The sequence below is a fragment of the Epinephelus fuscoguttatus genome, linkage group LG19, assembly GCF_011397635.1.
Source record: "Epinephelus fuscoguttatus linkage group LG19, E.fuscoguttatus.final_Chr_v1".
In the NCBI taxonomy this organism is placed as follows: domain Eukaryota; kingdom Metazoa; phylum Chordata; class Actinopteri; order Perciformes; family Serranidae; genus Epinephelus; species Epinephelus fuscoguttatus.
Window position 1 is genome coordinate 24080324 of NC_064770.1, and position 20419 is coordinate 24100742.

Here is a 20419-nt window from a genome sequence, read left to right on the forward strand (position 1 = left end):
GCTGAGGACATTTCAAGGGCAACATGAACAATACTGTAATTCATAGTTTATGAGTGTGTGCGTTCATGTCTTTGTAAGTAGTGTTTGTGAGACTTTGATTAGTATACTTAGGTGATGATAAACGCAGTGGCATTCGTGATGGTTTGGTGGTTCCCAGTGCAAGTCGAGGGGTGGAGTATGAAAATAATAAAAGGTTTCATCTTGATAAGAATCAACATTAAAGCCAGGTTTAGTTGCGTTTGACAAAACCTCTATTGGGCCTTTTCTGGGCAGAGGATGTGGCTGTACATACCACAAATTACATGCACACCCACTGTACTCAGGGACGAGTAAATACAGGTGTCCTGCAGGTTGACCATTGCCTATTTTTGGTTCAAGTTCACAGGTGTTCCAACCTGTATGTTTATTTGCACCTATCATCTATGTTGCTCTCTCTCCTTCTACTCTTTAGTGAGATGTTAGTTTTTGTTGTCTACTAATTCTCACATCCACAGAGTCGAGGTGACCACTGATCTGTTTTTCTTGATCTGCAGCATTTATCTCTCAGCAGGAAAATCCCCCTACTGCTCAGTTTGACTACAAATATAGACCAGGGAAACGAGGGGAAATGAGGTAAAGTGAGGTAAACAAGGGGTAAATAGTAGAGTTGTTGTGCTGGGGTGAGCAAGGCACACCTGGGTGGCTGGGGCTGAGTCAGGTCCTGCTCAAGACTTGGTCTGACTGCCTGACCGTCTTGAAGGAGTCGTTGTTTGGCCAGTTCTGGGATTGTGTGTTGTTCCAGAGAGACTGGGTGCAGCTGTCACCGCTGAGCAGGGTCATGGAAAGGTCTGGTCAGCTGGGTTTGGCAGTGGACGCAGGTGAACAGGGACGTTCATTTGCAGAGTCACCCAGAGTTGACCGTACATTTGGTACCGTTAGCTACATCCAACACAGTAGCTTGGAGATAAATCCTACTATTTATTAACACTTACAGAAAGGTGTAGGTTTGATTTGATGTTTAGATTTGCGACTTTATTCTGTGGCTTTGATGAACCGTATTGCAGCATGCTAAAAGGTGCCTCTAATAATTTGCCTGTTTCTACCTTAAAAGGTGATGAGCAAAATTCTAGAAACACCTTGAGCTCTAGTCTTTAGGCTAAGCAAGGCTAAACATCACCATACTTAACCTGCAGTGATGAACTTTATACTGCTCTAGTATTCAGTCCTTTTTTTTAGCTCTGTTTGGGTCTCCAAAAACTCCTAAGGGAAATATAAGTAAATGCAAATACAATACTCCTCAATGGTCACCTGAAAATTAAAACAATGGGCTGCAGTGTAAAGGGCCAAAGAGCTGAGGGGACCTGCTGAATAAAAGACCCCTGTGTGGACAATTACTGTCAAGACTTTGTGTGATTTAGGTGGGGCTGAAGATAATTTTAATTCATTCATTATATAATTTAGAGGCTACACTTTTATTGTAAAATGTCCCTAATTTCTGATGAGTTCTTCCAGTTGGATGTTATGAAAAAAACTTTTAAGTAATCGAACATTTGACAGATTTTGTTTCAGTAGTTACAGCATTGAAATTGGATATGGGATAGGATAGGATAGGATAGACCACTGGTTCCCAACTAGTGGGTGGCAGTCCAAAAATGGGTCGCGGGTCCATTCTGAATGGACCACAAGTCCGGTCAAGTTTTTAAAAAACATACTTTATTTTTTAAGCACAGTGAATTTTTGACACAGAGCTTTTATTTTGAAGTGCCTGCTTTAGAGTGAGTGACTAACAGACAGCAACTTGGCAGAGACAACAAACAAGCTTGATGACATCATAGATATAAAAGGTATATATGTTCATGGACATGGCCAAACACAAGGATGACGCTGTTTGTGTTAAACTGTGTAGACCTTGAACTAGTGACTAAGGAGAAAGCTGGATCCTGTGGCTGGACCAGTTGGGAACCACTGGGATAGACTTTAGTGTACCAGTGGGAAGTTTGTCTTATTGGACATCACAGTGTCTGCAGTACAAAATCACAGCAAAACAAACAGCTAAAACATTTATCCATCACGTGCACATGCCCGTCTACATCAGTAAAAGTGCACACATGGTACTATAATGTGATCAGTGACAAGAAGGACAGCTACACCATACACATAGTTCAGTCTGGGTGGTGTTAAGGGCTTCACAGGAGAGGAGGATGAAGGATTGTTTGAAGCAGTGGTGCCTGCTGAGGGGAAGGAGCTCATACTCAGGGTGGAGAACATGAGATGATTTCTGGGGCCTGTTTATGGCTTGTAATGTCCATATGGACTGCAAACCTGTATGTGCATGACACAATAAATAACATAGCTATTACCTTGTTCTAACATTATATTATCTGATCATTACAAACATTAAGTCAGATTTATGTGTATAAATACAACTGTTGCATGCTGGACAACCGCAGATATATAACTTGTAATACTGAGCTTTCAGGTCCTGGCATTAAGACATCTTCTCATCTACTCACTTCATACCTGTTGTTTTGATAAATCACAGGCACTGACTCAGTTGGTGTCATTTTTAAAACTGCCTGTTTTACATCAGTCAAAGATGGAAAAATAGATTTCAGTTATCCTACAGTGAAACATGACACTTTCAGAACATTAGCATATATCTTTAATCACTGAATCTTCGTTAAAATGTTATACACATACTGTGAAGACACATTGAAACAGCAGTTCAGCAAAACATTGACTTCTACTGCCCTCTAGTGTTCACAGCAAGAAAAGCACAGGACAAGTACAGTACAAATAATTTTAAATATTAAAACACAGTCTTAGCAGCAGTGTCAGACAGAGACCACGGTAAAATACCTACTGGAGACGTGCATTAGCAGTACAATAGACTGTATATTATATATTACATAATAAAATCCACATGACAATACTCAAACAAAAGGTTCATTCTGTCCAGCTCAATATATGAAGAACTGTGAGTGTATGTGAGCACATTCTCATGTCACAGTCAGACTAAAAGATTTTTTACACCAGATTCTTCTTCTTCTGTTGTGCTTTATTAAAGTTCATTTAAGAAGTATATTAAGTAAATGGCTCCATCTCACCTTCAAATTCCCCAGAACCCAATCTGATTGAGCATTCATGGGACATGCAGGTGAGAGGTACCCCCAATCCCAGGTGGGGCCTCTTTGACTCTGACTTGGCTCTGACCTGTTGGGGCATGGACACAAGACCTCTGGGGGGTGTCCTGTGGTCCTTAGCACTGGGGAGTTGGCAGCAGACCCCTTGAGTCGTGGGGGTTGTGAGGTGGGATACCAGCACATCCAACAGATGCTGGATCAGATTGGGATCTGGGGAATTTGGAGGCCAGGTTGACGCCTTGAGCTCTTTGTCATGTTCTTCTGGGTATTCCTGAGCAGTTTTTACTGTGTGGCATGGTGCATTGTTCTGCTGGGGGGCCACTGCCATCAGAGATGCTGCTGCCACGAGGGAGTGTACTTGGTGTGTAACAATATTTGGGTGAGTGGAGCATGTCGGGTGGCATCCACATGAATGCTAAAGTGAAGGTTTCCCAGCAGAACACTGTAACAAGATGATCAAAGTTATTTCACCTATCAGTGGTTTTAATGTTTCAGCTGATCTGTGTATATATGTTCCCAGCAATATCCTCTCAGGGTGTCATATTTCCACCCCCACAGTGTAGGCACCCCAAACAGCCAGTAGGAGTCACCAGTGCAGCAACAATGACAAGACGACTCTGTGGTGCTGACTGTGTGCAGTGCGTGTATCTATTTGCCATAAGAACTTATAACCAGAGTTGGAGGGAGGCTGTACCACTAAAAGAGTCAGTGCCAGTTTGCAGTACCAGGAAGAAGTGACAGCAGCTGCCTGACTAAACCAGTTTGGTGAAGTTGCATTCTTAAGAAGTGCTTTGGAGCCTTTAAGATATTTGGAGGTACAATGCGTTAGAATAGCACATAGTTCAATATTTTTCATATTTAAACATCGTCATAAATCTATAGGCTGTGTGGGGCCCCAGGTGTATTGCTCGGGACCCAAAGGAGTGCAGTGTTAAGTGTGAAGTTGTTTGGATGAGCGGCTGAGAAAGCTGGAAGCAGCACTGCCACAGGCCAAACAATCGGCCTGTTCTGAACAGGAATGTTTTGAACAAAAACTTTAAAGAAATTTCACAAGATGAGGGCTCCTGAAGACCTGAATGCAAGCTATATACCAGTTCACAGAGCCTAAACTCTGCTAAATACGAAAACCAAGGAGTTAATAGAGCATTGGCCAAGTGTCAGGAAGAAGAAAACACTGAATTTGTAAAAATACATAAACAGTTCCTAAAACCACCAGGAAATCTTATCTCTGATGTAATGTTCAAAGGAAATAATCTGTTTTCTTCCTACATTTATCACATTCATTATTTAGATTAATTGCAGAGTTTATCAGTTATTCTGTACTGTTGTTGTTATGCACTGAATCTATTATGAAAGATCCATAAAATATGTCACTTCTAGAAAAAAGGTCCCTTAAGGAAAAAGGCTGGGAATCACAACTGTAAACTACAGCAGCTCAATGTTACACAGCTACAGCAGTAAAATCCTGCTCACATTTTTCATGCATCAGTATTAACAATAGGCTGTATTAATGTCAGTCAATGGCCTGAAACGCTGGATTTCACTGATAACACTTTTATGCTTTTACTGAAGAAGGATTTTTATGTCGTGTTATTGAGTTCATGACAAGTTTCTGCAACGCATCTCCACATTTGACTTTATCTTGCTGAAGCTGTTCTGTTGGCAGAGAGGAGTATGATGATGAGGGGTGTTGACTACACAAACAAAGTGCCCATGTTAGATCAAGTATCAGAGGAGTCATGTATGTGCATTAAAGAGGAACAGTCCAGATGTAAGTACGCTAACCTCAATGCATTACATTCACAGCTAAATATATTACTGAGAGACTAAGTTTAACTGTAAAATACTATGTAGTAGCCTAGTGTGCTGTTTTGTCACTATTTTGTTTCCATAGCCCAGACATTCATTCACTATAGATTTAATATTTAACGTGGTGGGATACTGCTGCAGTTTAATGAGGCTTCTATTCAAAGTGATGACAGGAGCATGTAAGCCACCAGATCTGTCAGTGTATCTGATGCAAAGATTCAAATGGGTTTTATTGTGATAAAAAATATCTTAACACAAATATTTATATGCAGTATTTGTATCTCAAAAAATGAAGTTGAGCCATATGCAGCTTTCAGACAACCTGTCATTGTCTGCAACTACTTTTAACAGTGGAAATTAAACTGCTCTGATTTGGTCATTTTTCCTTGGTGTTAGTGCTTCTAGCACAAGACAGGAAGTGACTAGTTAAATATATTTGTTGTTGTTGTTGTCACATGACTTTAAGTTATTAAAAAGACATTCGTCCTTATAACTACACTCTATATTTCACATACAGTGAAGGTTAGATTTCTTTTCATATATTAACATTAACATTAAGAGAAAAGCAGAGCAGACTCTAGTAGAAAGAAACGACAGATGGTCAGTTATTTGTGATGTAACTTTCCACCAAATATTTGCTGAGGACACTTTTGTCAGAACGCCATTATCAGTCTCATAACCCCTTCTTTTCCTTTAATGAACTATAATTGATTGTAACTGTTTCCAAAATGCCAAGCAGTAATGGTTGATCAAAACATATTTTTCTGTTTATTTCTCTTTACCTTACAGTTGCTGTTTTTGGTCATGGATGATTTTGTTCGGAACAAATTAACTGAATGGGATCTCAGTGAGTGGATAGAAACATTTCGAGGTAATACTGAAATGTCTTTCCGTGCTTCTGTGTTAGGCACAAATATTATACAATGTTGGTATCTACTAATACAGACATATCATGTCATATCAATGTCATGTTCTTCAGGTGTCTGTTTGAATGTGTGTGTTTAATAAATTGAGGGGAAAAGATGATTAAAATAATTAAAAAGAAACTTTATTCCCTACAATTCACTGATGTAAACTGGTGTACGGAGTCTAAAAAAGATACTGTTTCTCCTCAGGTAGCCAAAGTATGACTTTGAATTACAGAGGCATGTAAACAGGGAACGTGCCTCTATTCTTCATTACTCTGCCTTTGAGCAGTGGTGTGTTGTCCATTAAGGGCACTGGGGCGTTGCCCCTCCTGCAGTTCCAAGTGTGAAAATACATATTTTTATAGGAAAACTATTTTTGTTATTGTTGTGTTGAGTGTGTATAAATTACAGTCGATGCTCTCACACAAAGCATACATTATTACAAAAAGCACTGCCTATATTCTCTGTCTCTGTGTGAAGGCGTTTGCCTGATGCCAATATTTGTAATATGTTAGGCAGTGGTGTAGTGGTAGGTGATGAGGTGGGTGTACTGCTAGGTACATAGGTAGGTTACCTGTGAGGAAGTTGGCATACTATCCTATATTACAATGGCTTTTTAGCTGATAGATGGGTATAATGTAACTGGATAGAAAAAGAAGTGGGTATACCCCATATACCTGAGTATACCCTCCACTACACCACTGATGATAGGATTTCCTGGTGGTCGTATCATTGATACGTCAAAAACGGCTGCATCTGGGGTGGACAATTTTTCCAGTAAATGTTGCCAGATCGGGTGATTTTCCACCCAACTGGGCAGCTTTAGGATGGAATAAATGAATTTGCTGGGTTGACAAAAGTTTGGCCTGGTTCGTCATAGTACAGACATTTTTATTTTTTCTCAATACTTGGCTAATTTTCGGCTAATATTGACTGTTCGAACCAACCTGGCAACACTGCTGGCTAGAAGGCTACTTAACCAGGCTGGCTGGTCAACCACCAGAAATGCACCCGCCAGATTCTAGCTAGTCAGACCAGCTCGTAGCAAAGCAACATAAGAATACAGTTCGGTCTGTGGTAATATCCCACATATTTGTGAATTAAGGTACATTTCATGAACCTAACAATGACCTCCAAACACTGTTTTAAAGGAAAATTTACACATTCAACCTCAGGTTCGTCCATCCACCAGTGCTTCAATGGAAAAAGGTGAGATACACAGTATCTTAATGATTACATGTAGTGTTCACATGTGTTTTTAAGGCAGTAATATCTTGCTTTGACTAGGCAACTCTACTAAACAAACATTTAAACGCAACACTTTTATTTTTGTTTAGTATGTTTAGACCATGTTTCAATTTTGTGAGAGGTACATGCAACAAATTTCTTCCCTTTTTTTTTAATCTAATAAGGAAAGAGAAAGTTGAATCTTCAGGGTGAGTCCAGCAATTGGCAATCACCAACTAGAAGACAACGATGTGAACCTGTGTCATACTCAGGTATTTCTAATACTTTCTAAGCAGTGGCAGCCTCCCACAGGGTTATACCTTTATGTAATGTATTTTTTTTACTTTTTTAATAGAAAGCGTCTGTTAATATCTTGGCTTCAGTAAATGTTATCTCATTAGCTGTGTGTTAAAATCTTATCAGGACATCTCAAACAGTCAACAGCACGCATGCCACAATGATTAAACCACATTTATCTGTACACTACAATACAATACAATACATACAGTAACATGTAACAGTCCATACAGTTTGCTTCTGTGCCTGGTTGCAAAAAAACAAACAAACAAACCAAAAAAAAACCTCAGCCCAAGGTTGCTCCTAATATTTAATCTACAGATGCCTTAGAAAAAAAAATAGTTGCATAGCATCACCATTAGAATGTTCTTGGGATGTTGTAAGGGCAAACACTTAAAGATTAAAGTGTATGCCACTATGTGATGATATTGTCAGCCTCTGCCACCAATGAGACAAACAGTTAAACTGCTGTGCTAACCCTGCTCTGAAGGTGAATGTAGCACAAAATATCATGCTCCAGACAGGTTATAATTTAGAATCTCCAATACAATACCAGTTCAAATACACATTACTCACCACTTTTTTCACTACCCCAACATAAAGCAAAAGATCCACACACATATGGAGGCCAGGTTGATGCCTTGAGCTCTTCGTCATGTTTGTTAGGCCATTCCTGAGCAGTTTTTGTGGTGTGGCATGGTGCATTGTCCTGCTGGGGGGCCACTGCCATCAGGGAGTGCTGTTGCCATGAGGGGTTTCCTTGGTGTGGAACAGTGTTTGGGTGGGTGGAACATGTCAAGTGGCACCCACATGAATGCCAGGACCAAAGATTTCCCAGTAGAGCATTGTATTGCAACACGATGATGTATTTTAAACTTTGTTTTTTTCCCCCTAAAATGATGACTAAAAAAACTTATTGGTAACAAAAGTGTTTTATCCTGAGATGAGTGAAGACCACTGTGCAAGTTGGAATTTCAGGTTTAATTTCTCCAAATACTGTATGAGGTGTCACTTCATAAAAGTATTTTCTTACAGTTCAGCAGGTGCTGTTCGTGCTCGCATACTTCAAGACAACAAGAAAGCCAAGGACACAGTGAACAAAGAGTTCAGAAAACTCAAGGAGGTTAAGGTGAGTTGAATAGACTAACAGAAAATGAAACACAACAATTTTCTACAACTGCAAGCCTGATGTGAAATCAAACCCTTTTTTTCAGAAACATTTCAGAGATGAAAGTTTCAAAGTCTTCACAGTGAGCTCCAAAGAGTTTCTGAAGCAAAAACGTCTGACGCCAGAGGAAACTGGTAGGTGATGTCTCATATATGAGCACTCTGTGGATAACAGAAAATATATAAATCCAAATGTCAGCACTCACAAATATCATATGTATCAGTCTTTTAATAACAGAAATAGAAAATGTACAACAGCTCCAACACGTTTTGTTTTTTACTTTCACCACTTTAACTAAAACAAAAATAACTAATTGAATATTGACATTTGAATTTAAGTATGTAGTTTAAGTATGTAAGATGTAATCTGATTTTTTCACAGAAATACCCAAACTTCAGGAATTCCTGCAAGAGCTCAATGACTGTCACTCAGAGACATTAAACTATGTGTCTGGAGCTCATGGGATCCTCTCTCTGATTCAAGGGGCCAGAAGTAGAGCAGGGGTAAGATCAAGTCAGGCTGAGTGTCCATACAGTGTTTTTTTCTGAGTGGCAGCGTCTCTATTCAGTTGTTCCCAATGAGGAGAGAACGTGAAGGTGCTGCAGCATCTTCTGCAGAGCTCTCTGATTTTTTTTGTGCGGCCAATCCAAGCGCCTCTACTTAAAACATCTCTGAACATTTCAGAAAGGCGCTGGTGCCGTGGTACTGTCGCTCCCTGTCAGGCAACCAATCATATATTCTATTTATAATCTGTTAGTATCATTTGTTTGATTTATTTATTTAAGTTGATTTTCTATATGCTTACATTTTTTGACTGGTAGTGGTTAAATAAAATAAAATGTAAGCCTGTGAGAAAGTCAATGGTAAAGTCATTCTACATTGCGTTCTTGGGTTTCACGTTCGTTACAATGAATCACTGGGCATTCTTTGGTCAGGACATTACAGCTCAATGACACTACAACTCTCACTGGGAGTCCACCTACCAAAATTGGAATGTTTTTATTTTTCATTACTTCATTCATTTATCACTTCATTAATATAATTATCAGATATATATTTATATTTCATTAGGCCTTCATATTTAAAATGATTAATTATATTAAAAATGTGTTTGTTAGATAAACTACACCAATCACCAGTCATTGTTTTCCAGTCGGGTCAGTGTTACAGGAACTGTGGTTATTAATCAACAGCTCAGGCTTAGCCTGACAGTTAGCAGGCCCTGGTCCAGGTTATTTTCCTTGCATAAGTTGTCATAGTAACTAAGCTTGAACTATGTTGAATTTGATTTATGGAACTGAATAAACTGAAAATGAGTCAGACTAACCGAAACCAGCCTGGCTTATTTGGTAAACTTGTTTCAGTGGAATGGGCCCTTGATCAGCTGGGCACTGAATTTTGCTGGTGAGTGTTGTGTTTTATTACCATACATGTTTTAAGCTTGTTGTTAGCTGTGAAGTCTGTCCACGTGCTGGGAACACTTATTTGATGAGGGGAAAAAAAAACAAATCAGGTAGCAGTATAGTTTCACTGCTTTAAATACTGAATGTGTTGTATCTGATTTCAGGCTGACAGAAACACAGATGTGTGCAGAGAGCTGAAAGAAAAGATGGAGCAGGAACATCGAAAAGTCAGACAGACCATGCAGAAGACTTTTCACACCTTTGAAAGATGCCTCACTGAGGGGGTTGAAAAATCCAAAAGTTCCTGGGAAAGACTCTTGAAGTCGGTCTTATATCCTGTACGTATTTGAATCATAATCACATCAAAACTGATTTTGCATCACATGTGAATTTATATCTTTAATATGTTTCTTTTTTATTTATTTATTTATTTTTTCAGAGAACAAAGGGTGGCGCTTTTCACAAGATACTTAAGTGTGTAGTTCAGAATGGCGGCACTCACAAACCAAAGAACAGAAAACTAATAAACCTCAATATGACGCTAACTTCATGCCTGACTGACAGCACTGATGAGGAATTCAAGAAGACCTTCCCGTAAGAAATGACCTCATGAAGACATAAAACCCTGTGTTGGCTATTCTTTACAAGCTATGGAGACTCCGAAATTCTGCATCATACAGTTGTACAGATTATGTAATATAATGCATTAATACTAATTATATTATCAAAACACAAACTTGTCAACACTTCCTGTTTGAAACATTTCAAACTGTTAACATGTTTCAGAAATGAAGCAAAATGTGGACCATTCAACGGGATCATCAACTCGTTTTCACTTGAAACAGAGAGGCTGATGAGAGAGAGGCCAGAGTACAAAGATGTCGAACTGCAACTGATATTTCTCAAGACAGAGGTAAAAGTTGACGATGGTACCGTCTTATTCATTATTCCATCATTATGCTGTTTGTACAGGTCGGGGTGATGAAATGTCAGTTTTAATTGTAACACAATGTTACTTTTAATTATGTTCCTGTATTAACAAATGAAATGAAATGAAAGGCACACGTGCAATAATGCTGTTTAATAGTCACCATCCTGTATAATGTCTCCTGACCTACATAATGATGTGATCATTCAATGACTTGTCTTGTTTTTGTATTGTGTGTGGACCCCTGGGAGAGTTGTTACTGTGGTGACAACTAACAGGGATCCTGAATAAAGAATACAGAATCTTTATAATTTGTGGTCTCTCTAAGGAAGAAAAAATGAAGACAAAACTCAACAAAATCATCCGGGAGCAAAAGAAAATGATCTACAACAGTCTGATGGAGACAATCGAGGACAACATGCAAGAATGCTATGAAAGTAAGACAGTAGACCGTGACATATACAACCTGACACAATATTACTACATACCTACATTTAATGTGATTGTGCTGAAAAATGTAATTGATGTAATTTAATTGTTTTATTTTAGAAGCAGCAGAAATTAGAGGAGGAGGCTCGCTGAAAAACATGAAGAGAACTATTGAGAACCATGTACGAGATTCAAAGGACATCATGTTTCAGAGGGCGAAAAATGTTATGTTGGAGCAGCTGGAACACTTGATGGTTTGTCACATTTTTAAATACCTCATATAATTAATCAAACATGTGCTGCACATCTTTATCTTTGTCCTCAGTTGTCATCTTTTACATGAAGGCTTGTTCAATATTCAAGTTAAAAGTCTGAAAGCTGCTTTTGCTACTAAAAGACTGCAGGGACATTCAACATTCAACTGAAACATACAAAAGATTATGTAATTAATATAGCTGCATTTGTATTTGCATTTGTGGTGCCTCCTGGTGGTCATTTTGAATAGAACTTTCAGGGTATGTTTCAGGTACTTAGGTTGACATATTCTACAAGTTTTATGATGATCAGCCCAAGTGTTGTTGAGATTAGGTCTATTTACATATGTACTGAGCTACGTCCCTTTTGAAGTTCATTAGTCAGTATCTTCCAAACAATCAGATATCAGAAGATTTTGATAACTCTTGATGAACTTGGTCTGATGATGATCCACAGAAAATTTGGTACAAATCAGACCCATGGTTTAGGAGGAGATGTCAAATGTCAATTTTACACACTTGCAATTACAATAATTAAACATATCCTGCAAGTTTTGTAATAATTGGAATAAAAGCCATTTTGATTTACAGCCTGATTCATGTTATGCCACGCCCATTTTTTCTTGCATTTGTGTGCCCCCTGGTGGTTGATTTACATGAAATGTTCAGGGTACGTTGCTGGCACCTCTTTAGGCATTTCCTGCAAGTGTTGTGTTGACTGGCTCAACGGTTCCTGGTTAGGTCTATTTTTGTGCTGAGCCATGCCCCCTATAAGGTTCTACAAGAAGATGTCAAAAAATGTGTTTTTCAAAAAATTAAAAATGACTAAAAACCTTACCAGCTGACCCTGATAGGTTTTAAGGCTTTTTGTAGGACACACTAAGCTGGACTTGTGAATCGCATTATAGTGGCCCCATCAGGCTGCTTGGAGTTATATTTCTTAGGCAGCAACTGCACACAACATCCAATCATTGGAGAAAATTTGCTTGGTCTACGATGCACCATCTCACAGGAATTTGCAAAAAAATCAAAAGAAAAATAATAATAAAAATAATGATAATAATAATATGATACAGAAACAATAAGGCTTTAGCCCTTTGAGCTTAAACCCCCCATTAGCCAATATGTCCAGTCTGAGCTGCCCTCTCAACACACATCTAAACAGCTCATTCATGTTAGATTTAGTTCATCTTGAACATAATATTTGGCTGTGTGAGTGAAGAGTGATGAAGAATTTCTTAATTTAGGAGCTGATCCTGGATAAACTGGAGAACACAATGCAGGAATCAATCGAGCTGTCACTCAATACAGATGGTGACTCAATCCCAGGTAAATGGACAATGCGCTCTCATCCCAACTTGTCAAATACCGCTGTTTTGTCAGTGGATCTAAATGTCAAAAATTGGACATTCACGGAGAGTGTCTCATTTGACACTTGGACATACATTATGTCTTTTTTAAATACATTTCCATTTTCTCAGGAAAATGTACAGCTCGCCTCTCCTCATAACGTGTACAGCCTTTTTCAGAATAAACTTAATAGTTAAACACCTCGTTTTTGGTTTATTTCCTTAAGGTTAGACAACAAAAGCATGTAGTTAGGTTTATAAAAAACATCATGGTTTGGCCTAGAATAAGTACAGTTCTTCCTCATGTATCACGTGAAATACATCATGTGACATGTGTTACTTCTGTTGCATGCCATGTATACCAGCAACTGCGAACTACCAGGTGTGTGTCCAGTGTTTGTTTGTCCCATCCACCCTCCCACCTGCCCTATAGGGACTTTTTGGCTCTTTATACTGCGGCAGTTGCCAGCAGCATCAGAAATAGCTGCTGCCCAGTGCGTATCATACCTTAGCGAAAGGTAAGGTATGCCTGTATCTGCAGCAAAGTGGTGGCATTTGACGAGTTGGGAGTGAGAACAAGCTGAAATGGAACATTTAAATTGAAAATATTTAATTGAAATGAATAAGTCACCACATTTCCAATCATTTAATAATTGATAGTGCACTGGTGAAGAATATGTTGTTTTTTATTTTTGTAGATGTTTCAGATGAGCTCCAGATGGTGAAGAACTACAGTGATGAACTGAAGAAAAAGCTGAAAAAAGCACCACCACCGATGAGGTAAAACTGTTGTTCAAACGTCCACATAATTCTTTGACTATGAACTGTTCTGAATAATGCTAACAATGCTTTTAATTATACTAGTGCTGATCCACCCGTCCCAGCAACCCATTCATGACGTGTGCATAGGTAAGTTTTAGCGAAACTGATGATCAAAGTCGATGATGGGAAAGATGATATGACAGCCCTGCTGTAATTCATTACTGTTCAATGTCACAACTTCACTGTTTGTTTCTCTGGTGGACGTTTCAGGTTTGCTCAGTGGAGAGAATCAGCAGATGCCTGATCACCCACTGAAGGTCCCTGTGGGCACATGGATCCCTCAGAGACATGATACCTCTGGATTTGATCTCAACCATTTTTGTCAAGTTATCGTATCCCTGTTCTTTTTGAGTTTTAATGTACTTTGATTTTGCTTGTTGTTGTGTATTACATGCAGAGAAATTTTAGACATTTTTGCTTTCAAGTGATTATAGGTCAGAGGCAGACAGAAAATGTGGGGAGAAGGGTGGAGGGAGCTGGATTCAAACCAGAGACATACGCCCTGTTTCCACTGAGCAGTATGGTACAGTTCAGTTTGTTACGTTGTTTTTCAGTTTCCACTGTGAAAAGTTGTGGATGGTACCAATGGAACTGTTCTGTACCGTCCCCATTTTTGGTCCCCCCTCTGTTGGGGTACCTAGCACACAGATCTGGTACTAAAAGGTGGAGCTGTGAACACTGCAGTCTGTTGATTGGTCAATAGAGGACGGTCACTCTGCGTGCAATCCTGTTCCGTGATTGAGAAATGAGGTGCAGACTTTCCTCTGTGTCACCGGAAATACAGTGAGCACTGGATGGAGCAGTGAGTTGCAGTAACATGAAAGAGTACTGTTTGCAGTTGAAACTCTAGGGTCTAGGTACCATGTCTGAAGGGATACTTTGGTTCCAAAGATACTATACGGAAAGTGTTTGGTGGAAACGGGGCTATAGTGGTTTTTATGGTGCATGTCTAACCCACCAGTGTACTATGATCTCGCAGAGACTTTTTGTTTTTCACAATTAAACATGTTTTGCATAAATGTGTGTGATATGGTATACTGTCCAATACACCTCAATAAAGTTTCGTTTTGTGAATGCCACATGTAGTTTGACTTCTTTGTGGTTTATGCTGATTTATATTAACATTAATTTTGACTGTAAGATAAACAGATTTTCCAACATTGTTCTTGTCTAAATCCTCTAACTGAAAACTCTAAAAGTTCTTACCTAAAGCTAAGTTTCCTGACATAAAGCTACATTACAGTACCCAAGCTCTGACAGTAACAGACACCACAAATGCTATCTATCTGGTGTCCAAGTAGTTGTTGCAAATATATTGTCCTTTGGTAAATTATACCACAGTACGTTAGACATTATGATAGGCTTGTTCACATAGTCTTGGTGTTTGTGAAACAGAGCATGTCAGTGTGTAAAGATTGTGTAATTCTGCACGGTCATTATCAGCGTCACTTTTTGTTTCCCTCTCATCAGTCAGTGCACTCCCAAAGTGCTGATAAAGGATCCCTCTATGAAAAGGTGTATGCAGGGTTAACAGTGTGCTTGTTTATAGTGTTGTCTGATTTTCTTAAACATTCACATCAGGTGACAGTAATATTAATTGCTGTTCAGGTTCAAACAGGCTCAACAGAGGTGTGTTTCATTTTTAAGATTAGTGGGAATGGCAGGTATGTGTTATGCTAATATATGTTAGCAAAGTGCCTCTGACTGATGCAAGAAAAAAAACAACAACACAGGGACACAAAAACACCATAAATAAGAGCAGGCATCATTTGAATTTGTTGATTCTATTTCTCTTAACAAACCATCTTTCACTTCTTTGGCTGATCTAGTATGCCTTGAGGTTAGCTCCTCTTTGGGACAGACGGTTGAATTCTTTCTGTGTGAGTTTGGGTGTGTGCACGGTGAGTAAGCTGCTGTTGATGCTGTGTGCCAGCAAGTTTTATGACATGTCTCACCATGCCTTTGTAACTTTGTTAGAGGTAACCCTCCCACAATGACTGAGGCAATCAGCCTCAACCAAACTGCTATGATTTTCACCTCTCACATTTACCTGGAATAGGTGTGGTTGGGTGGAGGCCCAATGTTACCACCTTCTGGTCGTACAGACACAGAGCCCATTTCACCAGCAGTAAGTAAGACAGTTTGAACACTAGATCAAGTGTTGTCCTATAGTAATACATATTAATTATTTGCTACCTTAAAGCTCAAGGTTTGTGCCCTTTTAGACATTAACATTGTTATTAAAAAATGTTGCTTGTGGTCCTCATTTTGGAAAATACAGAAAAAGATGTCTACACAGTCCGGGTGCTGTTCATTTCCAAAGATTCTATTGTACAGGAAGACATGTCAGTTTAGCTTCTGTCCTTATAATGATTGCTCTTAAGATGTGTGCCAGACTTTTGGATTTAAAATACACTGAGGATGACTGTAATACACGAATACATGTGTCAGTTAACAAGGTGCCTGTGAGTGCTCTTCTTGTTATTCTAAATTGTACCCTGTTGCACATACATCTGTTGAAAGTCTCACTGATTGAAATGTGGTTGTAAAAATCATTACAGTATCCTCCCTTACAGTCAAATGTTCGCAGTGTCACAACCTCTCCACTGTGACCCCTGTCTGTGTGTGTTTGGGGTGTTATTTCTTTGTTTGAGTGACGTGTGCTTGGTGTCTTTTGGTTTGGTCTGTTTGCTTGTTTCCCTCCCCGCTCGTCCTCTCACACTGTCCCACTCACTGCACACCTGAACGTCATCTGCAATCAGCACACCAGTCTGACAATCAGCTGATGTGGGAAGGATGGAAGGAGAGCTGGAGGGAAAGGGGGAGCATCCTTCCTGTTGACTCCAGCAACACTAAACCCCTGAGCTCTCACTGCAGCCTGTTTTATTTTGTTCTGAAAATGTCAGCGTGCAGTCCCGTTCTGTGGTCGAGAAATGAGGTGCAGACTTTCCTCTGTGTAACATTTAAGAGTACTGTTTGCAGTTGACACTCTAGGGTCTAGGTACCATGTCTGAAGGGTTACTTTGGTTCCAAAGATACTATACTGAAAGTGTTTGGTGGAAACGGGGCTATAGTGGTTTTTATGGTGCGAGTTTAATTAAACTTTTTTTTCTTGGTTTTGAATATGTGTATGTTTTTTTTTTTTTTGTTTGTTTTACACGTTTTTATTTTATTTGTTTCACTTTGATCGATTGAGACCAGCGTGATGAAATTTTAATTACTTTTTTGGGTGTCTCACTTAAACCTTGAACCTTCATTACAGTACATGCTGTGAGTTAGATCTGACACAGACTTTTCAAAGAGTGATCTTGATGTTTTTCTTTCATCTTCAAGGACAAAACTGTTGCTTACTGCAAAATAATGACTTGTGTATGTCTTCATTCATATATAAAAAGTAGAGAGAACTAGTCTAGATTATAGTCATAAACTAGCGTATTTGGCTTTTTGTTATTTACTCAACAGTTGCTCTGTTTTAATCTACGCTGATTTTAAATGCATAAATGTGTGTGATATGGTATACTGTCCAATACACCTCAATAAAGTTTCATTTTGTGAATGCCACATGTAGTTTGACTTCTTTGTTGTTGTTTATATTAACATTAATTTTGACTGTAAGATAAACAACAGATTTTCCAACATTGTTCTTGTCTTAATCCTCTAACTGAAAACTCGAAAAGTTCTTACCTAAAGCTAAGTTTCCTGACATAAATCTACATTACAGTACCCAAGCTCTTACAGTAACAGACACCACAAATGCTATCTATCTGGTGTCCAAGTAGTTGTTGCAAATATATTGTCCTTTGGTAAATTATACCACAGTACGTTAGACATTATAATAGGCTTGTTCACATAGTCTTGAGGCCCGTTTCCACTGAAGAAGTTCCTGGTACTATTTGGGGGGCAGGAACTACTACAGGACGTCCTCTCGCCCGGCCCTCTCAACCGCCGTGTATGGCAAGCCGTTTTAACATTTAATCATTAAGTTTGACTATCTGGAATTACCATTATAGATATCTATAACATAATTTTGACTAGTAGTAATGTCATTGTGACTAGTATGAATTTTAATTTAAGATATCTGTAACGTCATTTTGACTAGTCAAAACTGAATCACAGATATCTACAATGTCATTCTGACTAGTCAAAACTACAGTTACAGATACCTGTAATTCAGTTTTGACTAGTAAGATTCAAACTATTTTTGCCATTCATGTGTATGGGGTTTGTCATTGTAGATATCTCCAATTGCATTATGACTATCTATAATTCCAGTTTGAGATATCTACAACGTCATTCTGACTAGTGAAAATGACGTTGTAGATATCTACAACGTCATTTTCACTAGTCATAATTCAGTTACAGATATCTACAAGGTCACTCTGACTAGTAATAATTAAGTTGTGGATATCTACAACGTCATTTTCACTAGTCATAATTCAAATTCAAGATATCTACGACGTCATTCTAACTATCTGAAACTCAATTTAAGATAACTAGAAAGGACCATGTAGATATCTTCAATTGATGATAATTAAAGATGTCTTGAACTTGAATTATGACTAGTCAAAATTAAATTGTAGATATCTTCAAACTGTAATTACAGATATCCACAATTCAGTTGCAGAGATCCGCAATAACAATTGCAGATATCCGCAACTACATTGGAGATATCTATAATGACAAACCCCATACACATGAATGGCAAAAATAGTTTGAATCTTACTAGTCAAAACTGAATTACAGATATCTGTAATTAGAGTTTTGACTAGGCAAAATCTAATTAGGGATATCTTGAATAAGAGTTTTGACTCGGCAAAATTATGTTGCAGATACCAGTAATGAATATCCAGTCTAGCGATTAAATGTTAAAACGGCTTGCCATAGCCGTGTCTCCACTGAGAGAGCGGAGTAGGAGGAAACTTCCTGTGAAGTTACTGGGCTCTGTATGTGACGTAATCGTTGCGCAGCCATTTTGACCAGCTGTTATCTGTCCCTGTCAGCTGATGCTTTCTAGACATCGTGATTTCCCAAAACTGAATAAATACCACACATAGCAACACAAAACTGCTTTGCTAGCTCAATCATGTTGTAACTAAGATATCCGCTGGAAAAAAAAATCACGGACCGTTTATTGAGTTACAGACACCGCTAACAGCTAACGGTTAGCCTAGCTAAACTACTATAACATGTTGTTATTTACAAAACGTCACATCGCACCTTGAGTATATCCAATCAGCACCAAGTAATCTCCAAGCCCCAGCCAGGAGTCTCTCGGGGCCGTTCTGAGTCCCCACTCCGAGGAAGGGACTTATTTAGCCCCTGTAAAAGTTCCGGAACTCTGTCCTTCGGGGGTGGTTCCTGCGGTGGAGACACGCACCAACGGCCCCGGCCCTGTAAAATTACCCCGAAGTTCCTGTGGTGGAAACGGGCCTTTGGTGTTTGTGAAACAGAGTATGTCAGTGTGTAAAGATTGTGTAAATCTGCACGTTCATTATCAGCGTCACTTTTTGTTTCCCACTCTGTTGTGTCCGCCACTAGGTGGCATAGTAAGCCTAAGTGTGGCCTGTTGTAAACAGCTACAGAGAGAGAGAGAGAGAGAGAGAGAGAGAGAGAGCGCGTAGAAGAAGAGTGTGTGTGTACTTGACATTGATCCTGCACAGAGCGTGTGTGTTAGCCCGGTTGCTAATAAAGCCAGCTAAAAGGAGTACTGCCTCGGTGCTTATTCTACTTGCTACCACCTTTACACATAACAATTGGCGACGATGTCGGTACCCATGCCTGCACCATTCCTGCCCTGCAGTGGAGAACCGCCTGTGCCATTTGCCACATGGAGAAAAATGTTCGAGAATTACCTGTTAGCCATACATGCTACTGGAGGCTCCTGGCCGGAGGCTAGATGGAGGGCTCTGCTAATTCATGCTCTCGGCACAGAAGGACAACGTTTGTTCTACAACCTACCGGACACTGGCACTACGTATGCTGAAGCCATGGCGGCTTTGGAAGGTCAGTTTGTACCAAAAGTTAATACTGTCATGGCTCGCCATCAGTTCAGACAGAGGGCTCAACGCGCTGACGAGACGGCGCCTCAGTATATTGCAGCGCTGAGGGAATTAGCGGCTACATGTGCTTATGCTAACATAGAAGAAGAGATGCTGAGGGATCAGCTTGTTGAAAAGGCTTGTGCACCAGCGGTACGAGAGAAACTTTTACTGGAAAAGTCATTGACTCTGGACTCTGCCATTACACTTGCAAGTCAGGTTGAACAAGCTCTGCAATCTTGCAGTGTGCTAACCGGTGCTGCTGCATTCTCCACATCGTCGGAGAGGAGAAAAACATCGCTCTGACGCTATTGGCAGCTGCTGATCTTTTAAGGAGGGGAAGCTCAGTGTCCTCTCAATGGCCAGCAGAGCTAGGCTGCTTAGATGGTTTCATCAAGAGGCATGGGCAACAGTACATTTTATTTGTCACAGCACTTCCAGTCAGCCAGCTTACTTTGTCATACCAGGATAGCTGAAAAGACCTGTTACTTTTCCCTACCCTTTGCACCAAATCAATCTGAGCTGTTTAACTCTAAGTTTCTCCTAGTAAGGAAGACTATGGCTTCGCCAAAATCCGGTCGACAATATTCAAACTGTCTGCCATTATGTGCAGCTTGCTAGCTCGCTCGCTAGCTGGGGCTGCTGCGCGAGGCTACTGTGACCGC

General features: G+C 39.5%; 2 long non-coding RNA genes across 2 annotated transcripts in view; one reads left to right on the plus strand and one right to left on the minus strand.

The window, feature by feature from the left end:
- LOC125880103 (uncharacterized) overlaps positions 1–17169 on the minus strand; it is a 148233-nt gene extending 131064 nt beyond the window's left edge. The window contains exon 1 of the long non-coding RNA XR_007448012.1: positions 16961–17169. This is a non-coding gene — a long non-coding RNA (uncharacterized LOC125880103). The remainder of the gene's footprint in view (positions 1–16960) is intronic.
- LOC125880104 (uncharacterized) lies at positions 13675–14795 on the plus strand. Its single transcript, XR_007448013.1, has 2 exons — positions 13675–13803; positions 13927–14795. It is a non-coding gene; the product is annotated as an uncharacterized LOC125880104 (long non-coding RNA).
- Positions 17170–20419: the final 3250 nt, after the last annotated feature.